Source organism: Pholcus phalangioides, unplaced genomic scaffold (assembly GCF_987345545.1).
Source record: "Pholcus phalangioides strain wild (caught in Gottingen) unplaced genomic scaffold, Ppha-v1.0 ptg000015l_1, whole genome shotgun sequence".
NCBI classification, from domain to species: domain Eukaryota; kingdom Metazoa; phylum Arthropoda; class Arachnida; order Araneae; family Pholcidae; genus Pholcus; species Pholcus phalangioides.
This window is the reverse complement of record NW_028301608.1, coordinates 103,025,743-103,045,354: the sequence shown is the minus strand read 5'-3', so window position 1 is coordinate 103,045,354 and position 19,612 is coordinate 103,025,743. Positions and strand designations below refer to the sequence as shown.

General features: G+C 35.5%; 2 long non-coding RNA genes across 2 annotated transcripts; one reads left to right on the top strand and one right to left on the bottom strand.

Moving 5' to 3' along the window:
- The first annotated feature begins 143 nt into the window (after window positions 1-143).
- LOC149077224 (uncharacterized) lies at window positions 144-3,148 on the top strand. Its single transcript, XR_016194156.1, has 3 exons — window positions 144-568; window positions 1,889-2,136; window positions 2,759-3,148. It is a non-coding gene; the product is annotated as an uncharacterized LOC149077224 (long non-coding RNA).
- A 299-nt stretch (window positions 3,149-3,447) lies between these two features.
- On the bottom strand, window positions 3,448-5,000 carry LOC149077223 (uncharacterized). The gene is made up of 2 exons (XR_016194155.1): window positions 4,466-5,000; window positions 3,448-3,700 (listed from the first exon to the last, which is right to left on the bottom strand). It is a non-coding gene; the product is annotated as an uncharacterized LOC149077223 (long non-coding RNA).
- Window positions 5,001-19,612: the final 14,612 nt, after the last annotated feature.

Sequence of the window (19,612 nt, the reverse complement as noted above, 5' to 3'; positions counted from 1 at the left end):
AAATTCGTCACATCATTTGCTTCCACTGAAAATCCAAACTTAGTGCTTTCAGGGCTGCAACCACGATAAATTCCGCTTAGGAGAGCCCATTGTAAGTGTCAGAACAGTAGGATACTGCTTCTGCTATGGACATTCCCCCTGGGGCTCGACCATCTACTTGTCCCCGGTAACGATTTTATCGTTCACTCAGCGATTTCTCGTTATGAGCGATAAAAGGGAAGTTTTTGCGACCATATTCTTCGTGAACGATAAATGCGGATCGCTGGGAGGGACAATTGTGAACGAGAGCCGGGAACCTCTCGTTCAGCGGAAGGACAATTATTTCAGTAGGCTTAACAATGGCGATGGCGTCGACTTACGTGTTGTTAAATGATTATTACGATTCTCAAATGCCTGCGCGTGCTCCGGTTTGAAATAGATACGTCATGGATGCGTTTAAGCTGTCGGATAAAGAATTCGTGAACCTTTTTAGGTTGAAGAAAAATGCTACGAGGAAAGTGTTCGAGGAATTGCGCCGATGTTGGCCCATAGGTCGGAACTCGAGACACCGCTGACAGTTGAGAGAAAGGTAAGTAATAATTAACGTTTAAATTAAAATAATTTTAATCAGAAATTATTCGTTGTAGTGGTGTTTCATTTTGAATGAATGATTTTTTATTAATAATGGAAAACGAATCAAGTAGTTAACGTAAGCCTATTTAGGCCTATACATTTTTTATGTTCACAATGTTTTCAGGTAATTTTGATATTCATTAAAAAACACTAGGCTTTCAAAATAAAAGTATTTTGAAAAACTCATGCACAAAATATGTAGTTCTGTGCAGTGCCGTCTTAACACGTGGGGCCCCTTCCGGGCACGACCCGATGTGCATAAGTGGCCTCGTAAGAGTTGGTGCTATGATTCTCGCGAGGAAAGCATAAAACTTATAAGCTACAGGCCCTTTCAGTTAATTAGGGGGGTCCTAGAATATAACTTTGCCTGAGGCCCATACATGGTACCCACAAGGGTGGGGCTGAAGGGACCCGGGGACGATTTCTATCATTTTTCATTGTTTTACACTCTAAATTCACCTTTTCTGGAAAGGACCGGCAAAGATCCAAGCGTAGGGGTCCTGCGGAATAGGGGCACATGGACCCATTGCGTTCTTGAGACAACCTCAAACCTGTGATTACCAAATTTTGCAGGGCAGCTAAGAAATTACGCTGGCGCCTAAATATTTTTTCCATTTGTCAAGCCTTGCCTGTATATATATATATGTGTGTGTAAAATTAATAAGTACCCTAAACAAGTTTACAGTATTTTGTTTAGATCACCCTTTGTCCATCACAGTTGTTCCAATGAAATATTCACTTAATGGTTTACCTATTTTTGTGAGTACTGAAGCGATTACACACTGCATGGATAATAATGCTATTCGCTTGTATGCCTCTCTCACTGAGGTCCAGAACTAGATGCTTGGTCACCCGGGGCAAGCGAGTATTTTGATGCCCCTTTGTAACGTTTTGGAGAGGTATCAGAATGAAATTTGCACCCCCCTCGGGTCTAGTGCCCGATACCCATCTGCTCCCCCCCTAGTAGCGGCCCTGCTCTCACTTATGCATGTTCTTCCCTTGTACTTTTGCAATGGGGGGATGAGTGAGAGATACGGTATACAGTCTATATGCTCGTTATAATGACCATTCCATTACTAACCGATAGTTACACTATATGTCATTGTTTTTCATGTTTTGGGGGGGGGGGTGGTGATGATTACATTTTCCGAGAGCGCGTTAGCATTTGTTTCTAACAGAAGTTTCTCATAGCACTTTACCATAACATTAGTTTATTCAAATATAATAGTTTTACAATATATCTTGAACAACTACCTCATGTTTGACTTTTGCGCAGGTTCTATGTGCATGTCACTGGTGCCTACCAAAGAAGCCTGAGTCAAGACGTCAGTTTGGGGATGTACGAACAGTCTGTGAGTAACTCTATCCATACAGTTACTGAGGCCATCAATACGTTGATGCTACATAAGTATGTGAGATGTCCTAATATGTCGACCTGCAAGAGAGTTTTTGGGAGTACCTGTTGTGGCACCATCAAAGTTTGACAAGAAGTATCCAGAGCCTTCCTACGTCAACGCACAATTGGTGAGAAATATAGTATTTCAACTTCTTACCAATAATCATCCTTTATGATTTTGAATTTTGGGAAACGTCTGTGGAAAGGGGGGGGGGATTAATTTTTTAAAAGCGCCAGTTATATGGTTTTTGCATTTATACGACACCATTATTTGAGCCTGAACCCCTCCCTCCAAATTTTCAATGAGTTTATGCCTATGGGTGCCACATGGCATCACTATACCAAACATTAGACAGAAACAAGCTTCACATTAGGTTCACAACACGGACACACACATTCAAACATGTATTGATTTGCTAGAAGTTCCACAGAGCAATATGGCTGAGGCGCATGTCTGGTTTAGTAGTCATTTATGATACGTTCCATGAAAACTGTCACTATGCAATGACATAAAATAAGAAAAGGTGTGATATCTTTATACAAACTATCAAACAGAATTTATTCTTGTAGTACTATACACGTATGTTGTCTGAACACTGTTCTCACCCTTTATGTAAAATTTTTTTTCCATTATTAAATTTCAGGATATTTGTAAAGATTTCTGTCTGACACAATGTCAGGTTTTAATAATTCACATGCTTCTATGCAGTCTTTTTAACTATCATTACATAGTTTTTTTTATTATTTCAGACAGAACTTCTGACTCTTAACATCGAGGCAATGGATGCTCAGCGGTAATGATGACTATTGCTAGTGAACTGTGTGGTTTTTTTTTGGAGCGGTAAACACTGACTGCGGGTGTGTTTTTCCAACCTATATGTGTGAATGCAGTCAAAAATAAGGAGGGAAAGCATTATTGACCAGAAGGGCATGCACAAATGTTGCGTTTGTCTTCCAAGTTTTATCTTTGTGAATTTTTGATTGTGATGTTTTCAGTTTTTGAATGTAGTATTGCTTATGAAATGTCTTGTGTTTCGAATGTTTTATGCTGCAATGTATTGTGCTGGCAGTTAAATTTTTGCCATACCTCAAATTTTGCAAGAAAAGAAAATAATAAATGCACAATGAAACTAAATGTAACTGAGAGTTGACTCATTACTTAAGGTGTGAGGAATTCATTGATTTTGGTTTTAAAAAGATTTGGAAATAGTTTTTATTAAAATATTTTTAGTGATCTTGATCCTTCCATATGTTTGGAAAGTTAAAATGAACAATCTGCTATTTCCTGATCTCTGTTAGCCAATGCATACATTTCATGAATTTTTAAATGGTTGAATTTAACTGTAAACAGGGCCATATTATCCTCCAGTCTCCTGTGGGAGATTAAAAAGTGACCTATCTAAATGAAATACAGCAATACAAATTCAATCAATAAAAAGGAAAAAAAAAATCACAATTTTAATTTTTCTTATATACTTCAATAAAATCTTTAAACATGTTACATAACTGTGATGAAAGAATGTTTAAAGAAGTGGGTACTTCTTTGAAGGTTATTGCAGTTTCCTCCTGTGCCTGTATGAGCTCTTCTATAGCATCCTTTTTTTTTTTTTCTTCGTTGTGGCGTCCTGTTCAATGAAGCTGAGGCTGTTTCCTCTTGATGGGAAGGAACAGTAAGGGATACATCAACAGGACCTGAAATGTGTATTCAAGTGAAGGAGATTTAACAAATAATACCTCATAATCATATCCATTATGCATCAAACTTTCAGACAGTTATATACAATAATGATACAACCCAATGCCATCATGTCACAACTGTATGTGTTATAAGTTTCTGAAAATGCAGAGCAGTCTCAAACCTGGTGGGGGGGGGGGGCTATGCATTAAGACGGTACTAACTGGAAGACCACAAAACTCAATTGGAAATGTGTGAAACATTTCTGTATGCCAGAGGTAATAGGCACAGTATCCCAAAAGTTAAATTTAATGAGATCACAATGTAAAGAAGCTCTTCGCTTGTGAGAAAATGTGACATTGGATGAAGTGAATTTCACATTTTTTTTCACAGTACTCTTGTAGTGAGTCCACGTCTACACAAAAAGAAATGTTGTGGTTTAAATAATCATCCTATGCATAACTGCCACATTAATTCAACCTTCAAAAACCAGATTCAAAAAGGCCTGTTTGGACCGCTGTTAATTTTTGTAACATTCTACCATTGTTTATATAAACCACATAAAAAACAATTACATTAGATTTTTTTTCCTTTGAGAGATGTTGATAAAAAAAAAAATTTAGTTTAAGCGATTAAATGCAATATTTCCTTATTTCGTTTCTGTAATTTTTCTGACATCAGCAGGAAACAAAACTTTTGGTTTTATAAATGAAACATATTTAATAAATTAACTATATTTCATAAATTACAAGGTAAAATTCAACAAACTTTGAAGTACTCACCTTTTTCCAATCCTTCCCATCTTTGTTGGGACCATACGGAATGGCATTTAATATTGTCGCCAGCAGTGACCATGTTGTATTTTTGTCGTGACTTGTGAGGTCAGAGGACAGCTTCCCCTGAATTAAAACATGGCGTTTCTCCAAAAAAATTATCACCTCATGCTGAGCGGCGATGGTCTTGGAGCATCGCTTGGGTTGAGCACCATTCATTGCGATAGGGAAAAAAAACACACGGAAGGGACAGAAAGTAAATAAACAGAATGTTTCTGTTGCCACCGGCAGGAAGAACAATTAAAATAAAAAACATAGTAGTTGTCGTATTTCCTTAACATAGCGCTGATTGGTCAGAAGATGAATTACTCTCGAAGAAGCATTTTCGCGTACTTATCGTATCACGTGGTCTGAACGACAATCTTCAACGAGTGGAAAATGGTCGCTCAGAATTATCGCTGAGACTTTTGTCCTTCAGCTTGTCTTTCAGAATTGTCCTTCAGCGAGGGACAGGTTGTTATGAACGACAAGTAGATGGTCGAGCCCCAGGATAATCCAGCTGAAAATTGTCCGGTGGAAAGGACAGAAATGTCGCCAGAAGCACACTGACACACAAGAAGGTCATATTGTCTCTCTGGTGGGATCACAATGGAATAGTATTCTCAGACTCTTTCTTCCGAGAAAAGATCTTTCTTACTTTTTTTTTTCTTCTGTATACTTTTTCCATTCAATAAGTATCTGGGAAGAACTTTGTTCCCCACCAAATATTTTTTTTAATAAGGTCGGGATTACATTATAAAAGTTTGATGAAAGATCGTTTACAAAACATTAAAAAATATATTTTATCAAACTTTTATAACGTAATCCTGGCCTAAGAACACGTCATAGAAATACAAATATGCAAATATCTGGGCACAACAACTTACTTCTTAATTCTTGTCACATATTCTACTACAGCTGTAGAAACCCAGCTTACAATGAACGTTAAGAACTGAACGAAATTTTCAGTCCCGTTGGACTGCCTATAAATACAAGATAGAACGTTATTTGACACAACGATATCGGAATAAATATTTTACTGAAATTTTTTTTTAATAATTTGCAATTCTCAAATAACCCAAGGAAATATTTAAAAGTTCAAAACCTTCTATGATAACATAACAAAGTTTTACTGATACCCTGTGAGGATAACATTTAATCGAAACATTTCATTAACTTGATTAATTCATTTCATTCACTTGAAACATTCGAAGACTTTTAAAGGATAATTAAACTAAGTATTTCATTCTTTCTTTTTTTTTTAACTTTTTTAATACACATGCACGACAGTTGTATGATTTTGCTATGATAATTCATAATATTCAAGTATTTAGTTACGCATACTTTCTAATATAATTCACGTATCATTAATTATAATGTGTTTTATTCTCTAAAAATGATATTTAAATATATGTATTGAGCATGCCAGCAACAAGAATTTTATTTATTTTATTTTATTAAAAAAGCAATTGAAATATTTACTTCTATAGTATTTTGCATCTTATTCTTTCTTGTCTTGCTTTCGATCGATACTTATCGTTTCCACTTAATTTAAATCCTCTTTTCAGCGTTAAAGTTTCAAAACGACTGAATGCGTATTTTTAAAAGTTACTATAAGACGTAATGGTGGACACTGTAAGTTCGAAATAAAAGTCCGTTTTTCACGTTAGTGTCAAATTAAGAATTTTTTACGTGAACTTGAAAAGTGCGTGAAAGTCCTGTAAGTGGTACAAAAGAGCAAGTAAAGAGGTCGCAAATGTGAATGTTATGTGAATGTGAAAAAATTGCGATAATGTATAACGTTACTTGATACAGCTATAACAAAATGAAAATATTACTGAAACATTTTTGTGTAATATGCGTTTCTCAAATAACCCAAGGAAATATTTGAAACTTCAAAATCTTCCTCAATAACCATAAGAAGGATCAACTGATACCCTATGAGGATAACATTTAATCGAAAACATTTCATTAACTACATTCGAATCATTAGATAAATTAAATTGAAATTAAATTTATTTTAATTTCGTCTGAATATAAATTTCATTTAAATTAAAAATCATATAATTTTATTTAAATTTAATAATATTTGAATGAAAATAATAACTTAGTGTGATCTAGAGCGAAATAATAACTTACACTTAAATTACTCGAAATTAAAAGGAAATAATTTTAAATAATTGAATTTTTTTTCAGTTTTTATATCTGATGAGTTAATTTTCATTTGATCATTTTGTCGCTACACGGTCATTTTCTGCACACGAGGGCTAAATTATACCAGGACCTACAACTGGCCTACAGCCTTGATTTTTTTATTCTCATCGAGGGGTTCGTGCACTAACCCGTCGATATGGGACTCGCAGCTGTAACAAGTTTTTTCCGTGGTTATGTCGCCGTTCATGCTGAACACTTGTGTCAGGAAAGTTTCTGACGACGACGCGATCCGCATATCGAACTCTCTACACGTCTGAACATCCTTTAGTACTTTAGGCGAGTATCTTATCGACCTGGCCTACCGCGCATCCTTTAGTTTTCATAATATGGATATATATGTTCAATCACGGATTATACAGATTGAATATGTTCGAAATATATACGCTATCTGGTCGAACTTTGGAAATTCATTGCAACAGTTGCAAGTTATACAGCATTATACAGTGGAATAATTCGAACGCCAAAGTAACTGGAAAAAAAAAGTGGGAATATCAAAAATTCGAATTACTCACTTAATCTATCCTGGATGCATGACACGACTGCCAATTGCTACTAAATCATCAACATTCACATTGGACACTAATTATAAATTACTAATTAAAACTTCAAAATCGGTAACAAAACTGCTGGGAAAATTTTTATGATTTATAATCATAATATCTACAATATGGTTAAAATTAAAGTCCCTCTACTGTAAATGATTTTTTTAAGAAAACTGCTTATCCTAATACAGCCAGAATTTTTAGGATATCTTGCTGAGACCAGGGGAAAAATTTATGAAATAAAAAATGGTTCAATTTTCAACCACCAGGTGGAGAAGTGGTGATTTTTATTGAATTCCCCCCCCCCCCGTGTACCATATATCGTATGTATCAAGTTTCAATGTGATACGTCCTCCAGAACGGGTGCTACATAGGTCGAAGTAGTATCAGTATATTGATAGGTGCTACATTGGTCTAAGCAGTGTCAATATACGGAAACTACTCAAACCTATATATCGCCCGTTCTGACACACGTATTTCATAGAAACTTAGTATTATACGCAATATGGAACATGGCAAAATTTAAAAGGCAATAACAAAAGTGCCACTTTTTTGCGTTTTGGCCAAAATTTGAACTATTTTTTATTCCAGAAATATCTCTCCTATGGTCTCACTAAGATATCGTAAAAAATTGGATGTATTCGGATAAGCAGTTTTTGAGAAAAACTAATCAGAGTACGGGAACTTCAATTATAATATCACCCTGTGTATAAAATTAATCTTAACCGTTACATTATTCCACTGTTCCGGAATCAGCATCACTGCGGACAGAATGAATTTACGAAATGACAATTTACGGAAACAGTTCATGATCACCCGTTACGAAACAATTTTCCAAATTTTGCTTATCATTCTTATGTGCTATTAAAGAAATGTACTTTCCTTAACGAATTACACACGCACACAATCTGAACTTTCGGATACTTACTATACTCTTAATGACGTTAAAGGATTCAGATTTTGAATGGCACACCTTGATACATAGGATGAACATGATAATCGGTATCAAGTGGTGCACATTCTCGATGAATTCCAGCTGAACAATGTTGAAATGGTCATTAAGTTTTATCAGTATTTAAAAATTGATGACTAGCAACTTAGTCGAGGAAAGCAACGTCTGGTTTCTTGTATACTTTTTCGAAATTTAAAATGCCAGTACGAAATAAAAATCATGATTTTTTTCCTTCCAATTTCGAATTATTCAAGCCATTCGAAAAAAAAAATTCTAGTGAAACAAGAAGTACAGTCGAATCGCGTTTTAACGAACACTTTTTAAATCACCCAGTTACGTTTACATAGGAACAATGAAAAAACCTGGAATTCCTTTATAACGAAGTGGTTTCACCGTTCTCTTGTAGTAAACATATTATCTTTGTCGAAAACCAGACATTTTTCCAAAGTTGGTCTTTTAATGTGTGCTTTTCCCTACCCTGGGCTTCAACACAATAAATTAAGTAATAAGAGCTCTAAAAAGGTAAAAATTTCAATTTTTTTTCTTTTGAAATCTATAAGTTTTTATAATATTGTAATTTTAATTCATACTATTAATAAATGCCATATTACTTTAAATTTATACGATTTTTACAATATTGCACAATGAAACTAACGGCACTTCGCTTAAGTCGTCACTCCGCTTAAACCACCATAATTTTTCGATAGCATGAGGTGACGACTTATCGAGATTTTACTGTATATATATATATATATATATATTAGGTATCAGTTAGGTATAGACATGCACACACTTTCGGCGAAACTCACCTCTGAAAAGGGGTAGGGCTTAACACGGCAGTAAATTGCCCCATAACGGTAGACCGGAGTTTATTTCGGTTTGGATGAAAGACCGATGAAGCTACTGTCTGTATCACATTTTGTTAAACACTGATAATTTCCAGCACAAGACGCATTTATTGAGCCGCAACATTGCAATTGAGCTTGAGAAACAATCAACGAGATTGCAGACACTGGACGTCTGCTTTATGACAAGCCTTCTTCAAATTTTGCTCTATCTTATAATTTTTTCCCAATTTTTGAAAAAAAAACCTTCGACAAGTAGTTTCTCCAAATATTTTTTTAGAAACGCAACTGCAGTTTTTTAGTAAAAATATTTTTATCTAAATTATTGAAAATCTAGAAATATTGAAACTGCATCTCGTAAAATTCAGTGCGATTACAGAAAGTAATAAAATACAGCTATAATGCATAGGGGTAGACGTGGTTTTCATTTGAATTTCATGAGAGAAATTGAATTGAAAGGTAATTTTATGTTTTGTTTCTCATAATTCTTAACTAATTAGGATAAGAAACAATAGCTGAAAAATAAGAGATAAAATAACAAGGAAATTATATAAGTTAATATTTTCAATTTTTATTTTTTTTAGGTCATAATTGCTTGCATATTAAGATATTTTGGTCAGAAAAATCCGAGCCCTAGTCCTTATAATGTATGTGCACGTAGATGGATCATTTCAGTCGTCAACTACTTCAAAGAAAGTTATAATGTTCCAGAAGGGGAACAGCTGCCACGAACACTTTTTCCCCCTTAAAAGGGACCTAGTGGAATTTTGCAAAATATAAGAACACAAGATGAAACAACTAGATGCGACTATGAATGCGAAGATGAAACAACTATGCAATGCGGGAGACCATGTAAATCTTTTAACTAGAAAATAAGGTGGAAATTTCATCAATATTTCTTATGATTTATACCGTCTCATATAAGGATAGATCACTGTCCTGAAATCAAACGTGCCTCTCACTGATACCGGTAATATTGTTTGTTAAATTAATATCAGCGACATAACCAATCCATTTTAAACGCTAACTCTGATTCCATTCAAATCTCTGTCGATCCAGTAGCTCATAATCGCTTCTACAAAGTAAGTGCAGTATAATTAATCTAGTTGAGTGCAAATTTATCATTCACCAATCAACTAAAATGAACTGCATTTTCATTTCATTAAAATGAAACTTGTTTTTGCTATGCCACGACTTTAAGCTCTTATACTTTTTTGATTTGATTTAATTGAAATAACTGCATGGCTTCAAGGAATTCAAGTGACAAATAACGGTATATTGGCGCTGAAGCTGAAATCATAGTCCGAAAGACCTTGCATCAAGTAGAAATGTAAGTGTTACTTTAAAGTGATAAATCTGGTGATTATGCATAATCACGATAATTTTGGCAAAGCTTGGTAAATTTTTACTTTGTGTTGGTGTCAGCTCCTGTTCTTTCATACCGTCGCAGCACCCACTGCTGAACCGAACATGCACCTCCTACACATTCATCTGTGGAATTAATAACGAACTGGTGTATGACAATGTGTGATCTCTGAATGTACGTGTTTGCCCTAACGTATTTAGGTTGTCAGAGTACCGATTGTTTCGTTGTCTCACTGGCACTGCCTTGACTTTTATAACCTTCCATATTTTGAATTAAAGATGGTAAATTCTTGAATTTTCATGCGTGAAAGAATATCGCTTTAGTCTCTAAGGGGAACTTTCTCAAATGGGAGGATCATGTCTCACAGAGAACAAAAGCACCTGCACACATAGCTTTTACCTGCAGTAATGATGCGGCGGAAATTACCATATCAAATTTTTAGCTCTTCTGAGCACTCTGATGTACAAGGAACTTGAATGTTGATGGTGACGCAAGGAAATAACTCTTTTCAAAGAAGCTTTGAACTATTTATGGTGAATTTCAACTATCCCATTTTTATGAAATTAATTTACCTTTTCTTAACGAAATGACCATTTTTATGAATTATTTAAAACAAAATGGGGAAATGTTTGGTTCAAGCGCATAATAAGAGCATCCTGGATATTAAAGTTCTTAGTTTATTTAAAAATTGCATTTTCCAACTGTCTAAATGATCTCTAAAGTAATTATCTTACATCTCAGAGATATGATTTAATAAATATGTGGATTTTACTTGAGGCTAGTTGAGACCAGGAATTTTTCGCTATCCAACGGACTAAAACACGCGTAGGTTTACATTCTAGGAATGAAAACATCCAAAATAAAATTAAGAATTCTTCGTGAACCTAAACAAATGCGTGGGCATATGAGATAAATCTTGATGGATTATTTGGTTTAAAGTTAGAAAATGATGGATCACACCAGGTGTTATAACACGATACCTAACGTGTGTATGTAGATGGATAAGTGACACCGCACTATGTGTATGACAAAACAGGGCCTTCCAATTATAAATATTTCATCAAAGTCCGCGAAAATAAATTCCAAGACAGGACATGGCTGAAAACGACGGTATAATAACCAACAACGTACGCATGTATTTATCTTTATTTATTTATTTATTTTTCCCTTATCATTTCTTGTCTTCTCTTAACTTGTCTTTTCTTTCTCGTGTCCTTAAGCGTACTTAACGCTGGTTCGGAATTATGATCGTCAGCAAACTTAATAAGGTGTTTACTGGCATGATTGATAGTTTTAATAACTGTCAAAGAAAATTGTCAAAGGCCTGGTTCCTTATGCCAACCCTTATTCAAAGCTTCGGAATCCATTCATCACTCTTCGTAGGCATTGTAATTTATTCTGCGTATTTCAGTGTCACAGCGATTCCAGTTTGTTTGAAACGGGCATTGTGTAACACAAAAGCTATCAGCTGTACTTCAGGTAAAGAAGCCAATACTTTTGAAGAAAAATCTGAGGTATTAGGAGATGAAACTTACTTTTTTTTCCCTTGTTGTATTTTTCTTTTGAACTGGCAACGAGAACAAATATTAATTTGAGTTGTTTGCTAAAATACCGAAGTGAGTGAAACTTCAAGAGGTAAAAAGTGAAGGAAGATTTTTCTCTTCTCAATAAAAAATAGTCACTATTGAAAGAAAAATATTTTCTTTTTTCAAAATATGAATGAAAAACAAACATTTACTCAGATATTTCATAGGGGAATGAATTTTCTGAAAAGATTTGCTGAAATTTAAAATATTGCTTACCTACAAGGTGTTAAGTAAAACGACTTGTTCCGGTGGATATTTTATATTATACAATGAGGAATTCCGGTGTATATGACGCGTGTAAGATAGTATATGGCATGGAGGGTCTATAATTTCTTCTAAGGAAGTAGTACAATCATTCGATGCTCTGGTACAATCTCTAAAAACTTCCAATAGCATCTCGTCTGTTATCAGACTACTGAACCAAACATGCACCTCGTCCATATTCCTCTGCGGAACATCTAACGAATTGGTGCATGTTGGAATGTGTGTGTATGTGTAGTGAACCTGTTTTTGTTTTAATTTGTGTAGTGAACCTGTTTTTGTTTTAATTTGTGTAGTGAACCTGTTTTTGTTTTAATTTGTGTAGTGAACCTGTTTTTGTTTTAATTTGTGTAGTGAACCTGTTTTTGTTTTAATTTGTGTAATGAACCTGTGAATTTGTTTCTTTGTAATGTATGTTATGAGTACTGCTGCCATCTGCCATCAATCTTTTTTCTAACTATGAGGAAAATGTAATGATTGAATTGCTGTAGGACTGTTGCTCTCTGTTATCAGACTAAAAATCTGTTAATCGCTACTGTTTTCAATGTCCGGCGAAATATGTTGTCATATTTTATATTGTATGTTTTTGTATAGAAAAACGTACAGAATGTTCGGTTTAATTCTCAAAAAGCTCTCTTCTTGTTTTCCTAAAGTGATCCTTCCACTTTTCCGGGTCTTAGTTCGTATTGAATTGGAGAATGCCGTTAGAGAGGCTTTGGAAACAATATTTACAGAGGGAGATTGACTTGATCGAGAGGGTGCAGAGAATGCCACGTGTGCTCGATGGAATGAGGCACGAGCTATGAAGAAAGACTTGATTTTTTAATAATCTAGGGGTAAAATCGAGCTGCCATCCATTCTTAGATAAAACACCAATAAATATTTTTTTACGGGCAGTTTGTTCATGTAGGCATGGCTTTTAATTTTATAATTGTACTTTTAATTGGGCTGCTGTTTTTTAAAGACATTCAAACACATCAATTATTTCTATGGACATCTTTTTATTTCAGCCACGTCGCTAGGCATTTCTCCTGTTGTGGCCTTGTCTTTGTATTTGTATTTTTCACAATGTTGAGAGTGCAGGTGTTGGGAGAATATGATTGAAATGTTTAAAATCTCCAACAGGATGGTCAAAATGGACCATGGGTTATTAATACATCGCCAATGAACTGCTTCGACAAGGAAGCACCAGTATGGATTGGTAGTGAACGAGTGGCACCGTGGTAAGATGCTCGTCTACCACTACGAATGTTACCATCAAAGTCCATGGGTTCGAATCCGGGCATAGAACGTTAGAAGCATGTTCTTTACCTACCGAACCTGGGATGACCACCGATGGATAGAGTCTTCATTTCTCACCCAACTCCTCTGGTTGGAAATTGCCGTATGGCGATATATGAACGGAGTTGGTGTGCGGTAAAGCAGTATCGATTGGTAAGGGGGAATTCCAGGTAGTAGTGTCACGGGAAGTTTTTCTAATACGGTTGTGAATAATTGGAATAGCTTACCTCCGAGGGTCTTGTATTCTAATACGATTGACACAATTAAAAAGGAAAACGATAAACATATTGGGATAAATTGAGAAGTTATCCATACTAAGATAAGACAAACCACACTTTTTCTTAATTATGGATTCTTTTATTGCTCTTATCGAGTTGCTGTAATTTTGATATGGTTTAGATATTTATTCGAAATCCATATTTTTGTGGGAAACTTATTTTTTCAGTCACCTCGTCGGACATGTGTGTGTTGTAGCTATTGCATTTGTATATTTTTGTATATGTTTCGGACTCTGCTACGATGCTGGTCTAGAAGAGATCGCGGCAATTAGATAAATTCAGTGATAAAGTCCTAATATACATCCACTCATGCATTTCAAACTATAAAAATTGTCTGCCATATATCGTCACCCTCAGGCGTGAAGCATGAATGAGTAAATATCCAAAACGTGAGAAAGTATGCTCACGTTCGGATGCTCACTCTACCCATGTTACTCTATGGATCTCATTTACCTGAAATGCTTTGTAACATGCGTTTCAATGTAGGTTAGCATTTCGCGTTTCTGGCAAAGCTTGGACAGGAAAATTAAGGATCCAACCCACTGATAAACTCGAAATGGGAAAATTTGGGCAAATTTACGATTCTGGCGTAAAGGGGACGATACATTTTGTGAAAATAATTTTGATTTACTTAATCCTTATTGAGAAAATGTTCTTTATAAACTTCCGCCTGGCAGTCCAGTGGTTAGGGAGCTAGCTTCTGACTGTGCAGGTCTGGGTTCGGGCATGGATGTCTACTAACACTAACAAATCCCTGGACAGATCGTAACATTCTCTTGGGAATATGTGCGGATCACACATTAAAAAAAATGACCGATTTTTCTTCGTATTGTCTTCTCCCTAAGAATATGTGAAGACCAGAAATGGTAAACAGAGTTAGAAAACGAAAATTTTAACAGAAAGAAAAAAGAAAACAGTCGCCGTAGACCAAGGTGAGTAGCGTGTTAAGTGGCATATACCAACACGCTTTTCACCTACTTAGAGTGAGTCGGACACTCACATCATTTCCCAGGTTGGCAACCTTGACATTTACTCCGTTTTTGACACGGAATTTATTTATTTATTTTTGGTACTTGCAGAGCTTACCATTTCTGGTCATCATTTATCTTCATACCATCACCCTATCTCTCCAATTTATCGTATCACCATTATCTACTGGCCGTATTATCTTACCTCGATGACTTATCCCTTTATCGTCCCCATTGACTCATTCCTTAATCTTCCATAATCATCTTCTCCTTACATCTGCTTTGTATTATCTTAGCGCTTGCATCATTTTCTTGTATTCATCGCTATACTTATATTATCTCCTTGAAACATCGCAATCGGGAACAGCGATCTCAGTCCACCCTCGTCTGACAGGAAAACTCATTCTTGAGATGCAGAAAGTCATCGAGTGTGGGAATCCTTTGTCGTATTATTAAAACGGTGGTATATTATTAAAGCGCAGAGACCAGATGACTTTTCTTTCTGAGCTCACCTCAACATAATACCTATAAAATTTATGTTTCTTTCTTGATCTACATTAAAATATAATCCAATCATTCAAGCTCATTGTAACGCAATACACAGTTTCATATATGTCGCATAAAATATTCTATCGGCTTTGAATACAAAACAAAGAAAAGGCAAACATTTTTCCATATGTTTCCAATCATACAGTTCAATCCTTGGAACACGTTTTAATAAACGCGTAGTAAATCTCTCTCCCTCGTGGTTCACATGCGAAATTCGTACCGTCGCATGTTAAAGTGCGATCATGGAATTGGATGCGTAAATTCCAGATTCATTCCAAAAATAGCGCTTGTAGGTAGGGGCGATGGGAACAGTCCATCGAGATGATTCACTGCTCAGAATCTCCTAAAAACGAATACATGTGACTATGTTTCATTTTTCGCGGAGTATATTATTCCATTGTCTCAGGATCCTTCTCGCACTTCATGGAGAAGAAGAAGAAGAGCACGAAAAATAAGTAAAGTGTGGAAGATACTTCCATTTCGTTTTATCCTATGCTCTTGAAGTGGAAGACGATAAGGGGGTGAAGAGGAAAAAAAAAAACTCTTTACCGTGTTATAAATAGCAAAAAAAATAGAGTAAAAGTAAAGAAAAATATATATATAGTATAAGAAATATGGATAACTGCTGCATTCGTGCCTCAAGGGAAATAACGGAAAAATAACCACTTTAACATCTCGTTCCGGAAACCGGAATATCTACCCCGGATATTGAGAGCACGGAAATAAATAAAGGAAAAAAATGGGAAAAAAAAGAGGCAAAACAGTTGGAGCCTCTTTTCATAAAAGAGAAAAAAAAAATGGATTTTGGTATAGTGTTCACTTTATATTTTTTCCTTGGTAGGTGAAACGAATTTGGTAAGAAAACGAAATATTTTTCTTCCAAGACCGCTCTTCTACACGTTGGTACTTACCGAAAAAAATTCAATTCTCCCGTCTCGGAAAAAAATTACTTAATACATTATCACAACGTGTAACGTCACATTAACATATTTTCAATTTTTATCAGCAATAGAGCTGAATGAAAATATTAGCCAATGACGTTATTTTTGTTCAATAGTCTTTATAATACAATAATAATTGGAATTACGGAGGATGCTATGATTCGGGTATTGTTGTTGACTTTTGTAAAGAATGGAATGAATCTACATCATGATGGGGGGATTTTTGTTTATAGTTACAGTAAAGGTGTTGATAATGCGGTGAATCTAGACTACTGTGTGTATATGGTCTGCGGTAAAAAAGGTTCCTTAAAAACGATTATTGTTTTTTATAGTTTTTTTGCATGCCAATTACTGGAAAAATAATTTAAAAACTCCAACGTCTAGTTTTTGAGATAACGTAAAAACTTAATTCCCCCCAAAAGTAGTTTATAGGCAGCGTACAAACCACAGTGAAATTGTTGATTATCTATGCATATAAAATAAAATGTCCTTAATAATTCAATACTATCCACGATTAATTATTTGTCCGGCGATGATGAATCAGTCCTAGCTTTTCACCTTATTAAATATTGTAGTTTTAATTCATATTTTGATAAATGGTGCATTATTTTAAATTTTAATAATATTTTAAATTTCCAAACATTGAAACTGTTGGCACTCCGTTTAAGTCGTCACTTCACTTAAACCGTCATAATTTCTGAATAATTTGAGTGACGACTTAATGAGGTTTCACTGTGTATGTATTGACTAATTTATTATTATTAATTAAAATTATTTTCATTCAGTTTGTGATTTTTATAGCGGCCAATTCAACACGTAGGTGCAACAGTCAAAGCTAAAAGTTCCACTGCTTAGGTTTAAATAAATAGTAAAACAATTGTGCCAAAAAAGACAATGGTAGGTAATGGGTTAAGTGGTGTGCACAGTATTGACATTTATCGCTTAATCACCAAAGCACAAGATCTTTATCTTCACTGAATGCATTTGTGATGCCTAAATTGAATTAATAACGCAATTCCATACGCCCATCACTCATAAATTTCAAGAATTCATTTCACGTCGATGATTGAGTTCCTCAGTAAATGCTCGGATCTCCCACCCACTGCCGATTCTCGCATGTCTCATTCCTTCTAATTAATCAGCATGGAATTAACGTTGAATAGCTCGATCCGTTTATCAATTAGTCTTCGATGCCTTCGTTCGACCTTCACTCGAAATGCGCATAACTTGTGCAATCCTTCTATCTGATTAAGAATGTTGGAATACTTGAGAATACATTGGGGAGATAATTCTACTAGAGCAATTTACAGATTAGAGGCGCTTGTCAGCAAATACTCGCTCTTGCATCGTCTTCATCGCGGCCCTTTCGGTCTCTCGTGGAATAGTCATCCGTCATTTTCTGATCATACTGCTGCCATGTTAGAGGAAATGAGGACATGTCCTCACCCCCAACCCCACTCTAACTCGCACAGTTATTCTTGAAATATTATAGAGATACACGAGTGGTGCAAGACAGCTATTCTGATCAATGTGAATCTGGGAAACATTGACACTTTACACTAACAGTACGTGTAAACATTCATCTCTATTATCAAATTGAATTTCGATTGAAATAATTTCGATTGCTACAGTTTCAGATTGCAAATATTGCACGATGGATAATTAGTTGCAGCTAATACAAATATTTTATAATTTCAGGGATGTATTTGAATTTGAATCCGTTGATATATTGTATTACAATAATTTCATTTATCGCACATATACAGGATCAAAAAGTAAAATAATCTCCCTATTATGATATTAGCGCTGGTGCCAAACAAATGAAAATTCGAACCGTCAATAAAGAGTCTGCTTGAGATTCTTCAAATAACTCACTTTTCATGGTAGACCTATTACGATTTTCTGTCTGTCTGCGTGTGTGTATATGTTCTCCATACAAATCTACAATTTTAAATCTGTCGTCGCCACTTTTTGCATATATATATACCGAACGGCACCCGACTTGAACGACAGGCTACTTTAAAAGTCCGTGAGAGCTGGGTAAATGCTCGGAATGAGCAAAAAACCGCTGGGCAATAATGGTTCTTTTGCCTCAACGGTGGCTTTTGTAATGTTGACTTTGGTTATACAGGGTGGGCAAAAAGTCCGTAGAAACTTCAAAATGTTATAAAAATGTTTCCAGGGTTAGCATCGCTAGGTCACAGGAATTTTTAAAAAAAAGGCCGATTGGTGGCACTGACATACACAAGTCAAAGAAAATATACGGAAATTACGAATATAATGCCTCCAAATCTTTTGCTACAGCAGCAGGTGTTCCACATGACCACCACCACAGGTAATACAAATACAAATACAAATACAAATACAACGCCACAACAGGCAAAATGCCCAACGAGGTGGCTGATAAAAAGATGCCCATAAAAATATGGATGTCATATGTTTCAAAAATACAGCAACCCAATTAAAAATGCAATTAACACAAATTACAAACAATATATACACATGATAAAATATTATACAATGCCCATAAAGAATACTTATGATTGTCTTATTCTAAGAATGGATAGCTTCTCGATTTACCCCAACATGTTTATCGTATTTCTTTTTAAACGTGTCAATTGTGTTACAACTTACTACCTCCGGGGGTAAGCTATTCCATTTATTAACAACCCTATTGGAGAAAAATTCCCTGCGACACCATAACCTTGCATTGTCCCTCACCAATCGATACTGGTGTCCCCTTGTAAAAGCAGTCGATTGGCGGTGTACTAAAAGTTCATGGTCCATCCTATCCATCCCATTGAAAATTTTGAACACTTCGATCATATCTCCTCGACACCTGCGTTCATCCAATGTAAACATATTCAAAAAATGAAGTCTTTCTTCATAACTCAAGCCCTGTGTGCCAATAAGGACACGCGTAGCTCTTCTCTGCACCCCTTCAACCAAGTCTATGTCCCTCTGTAGGTATGGTCTCCAAAACCTTACAGCATACTCCAGTCCAGGACGAACTAAGCCTCGAAAAAGCGGAAGAATGACTTTAGGAGAACGCGAAGAGACCTTTTTGAAAATGAGACCAAGCATTCTATTCGATTTTTTAACAACCGCTGAACAATGTTCAGAAAACTTAAGTCGCTCGTCAATGAGAATTCCCAAATCGGTGACTCTAGTTGCATCCGGGATAGTGACACCATTCAACTCGTAAGAGAACCATGGGTTGTTCGAACCAAAATGAGCGACCATGCACTTATCTACGCTAAACGTCATGCTCCATGACGTTTACACGAGTCACAAATCCAGCAACGACAGAGTGCAACAGGTCCACACGGTTTAC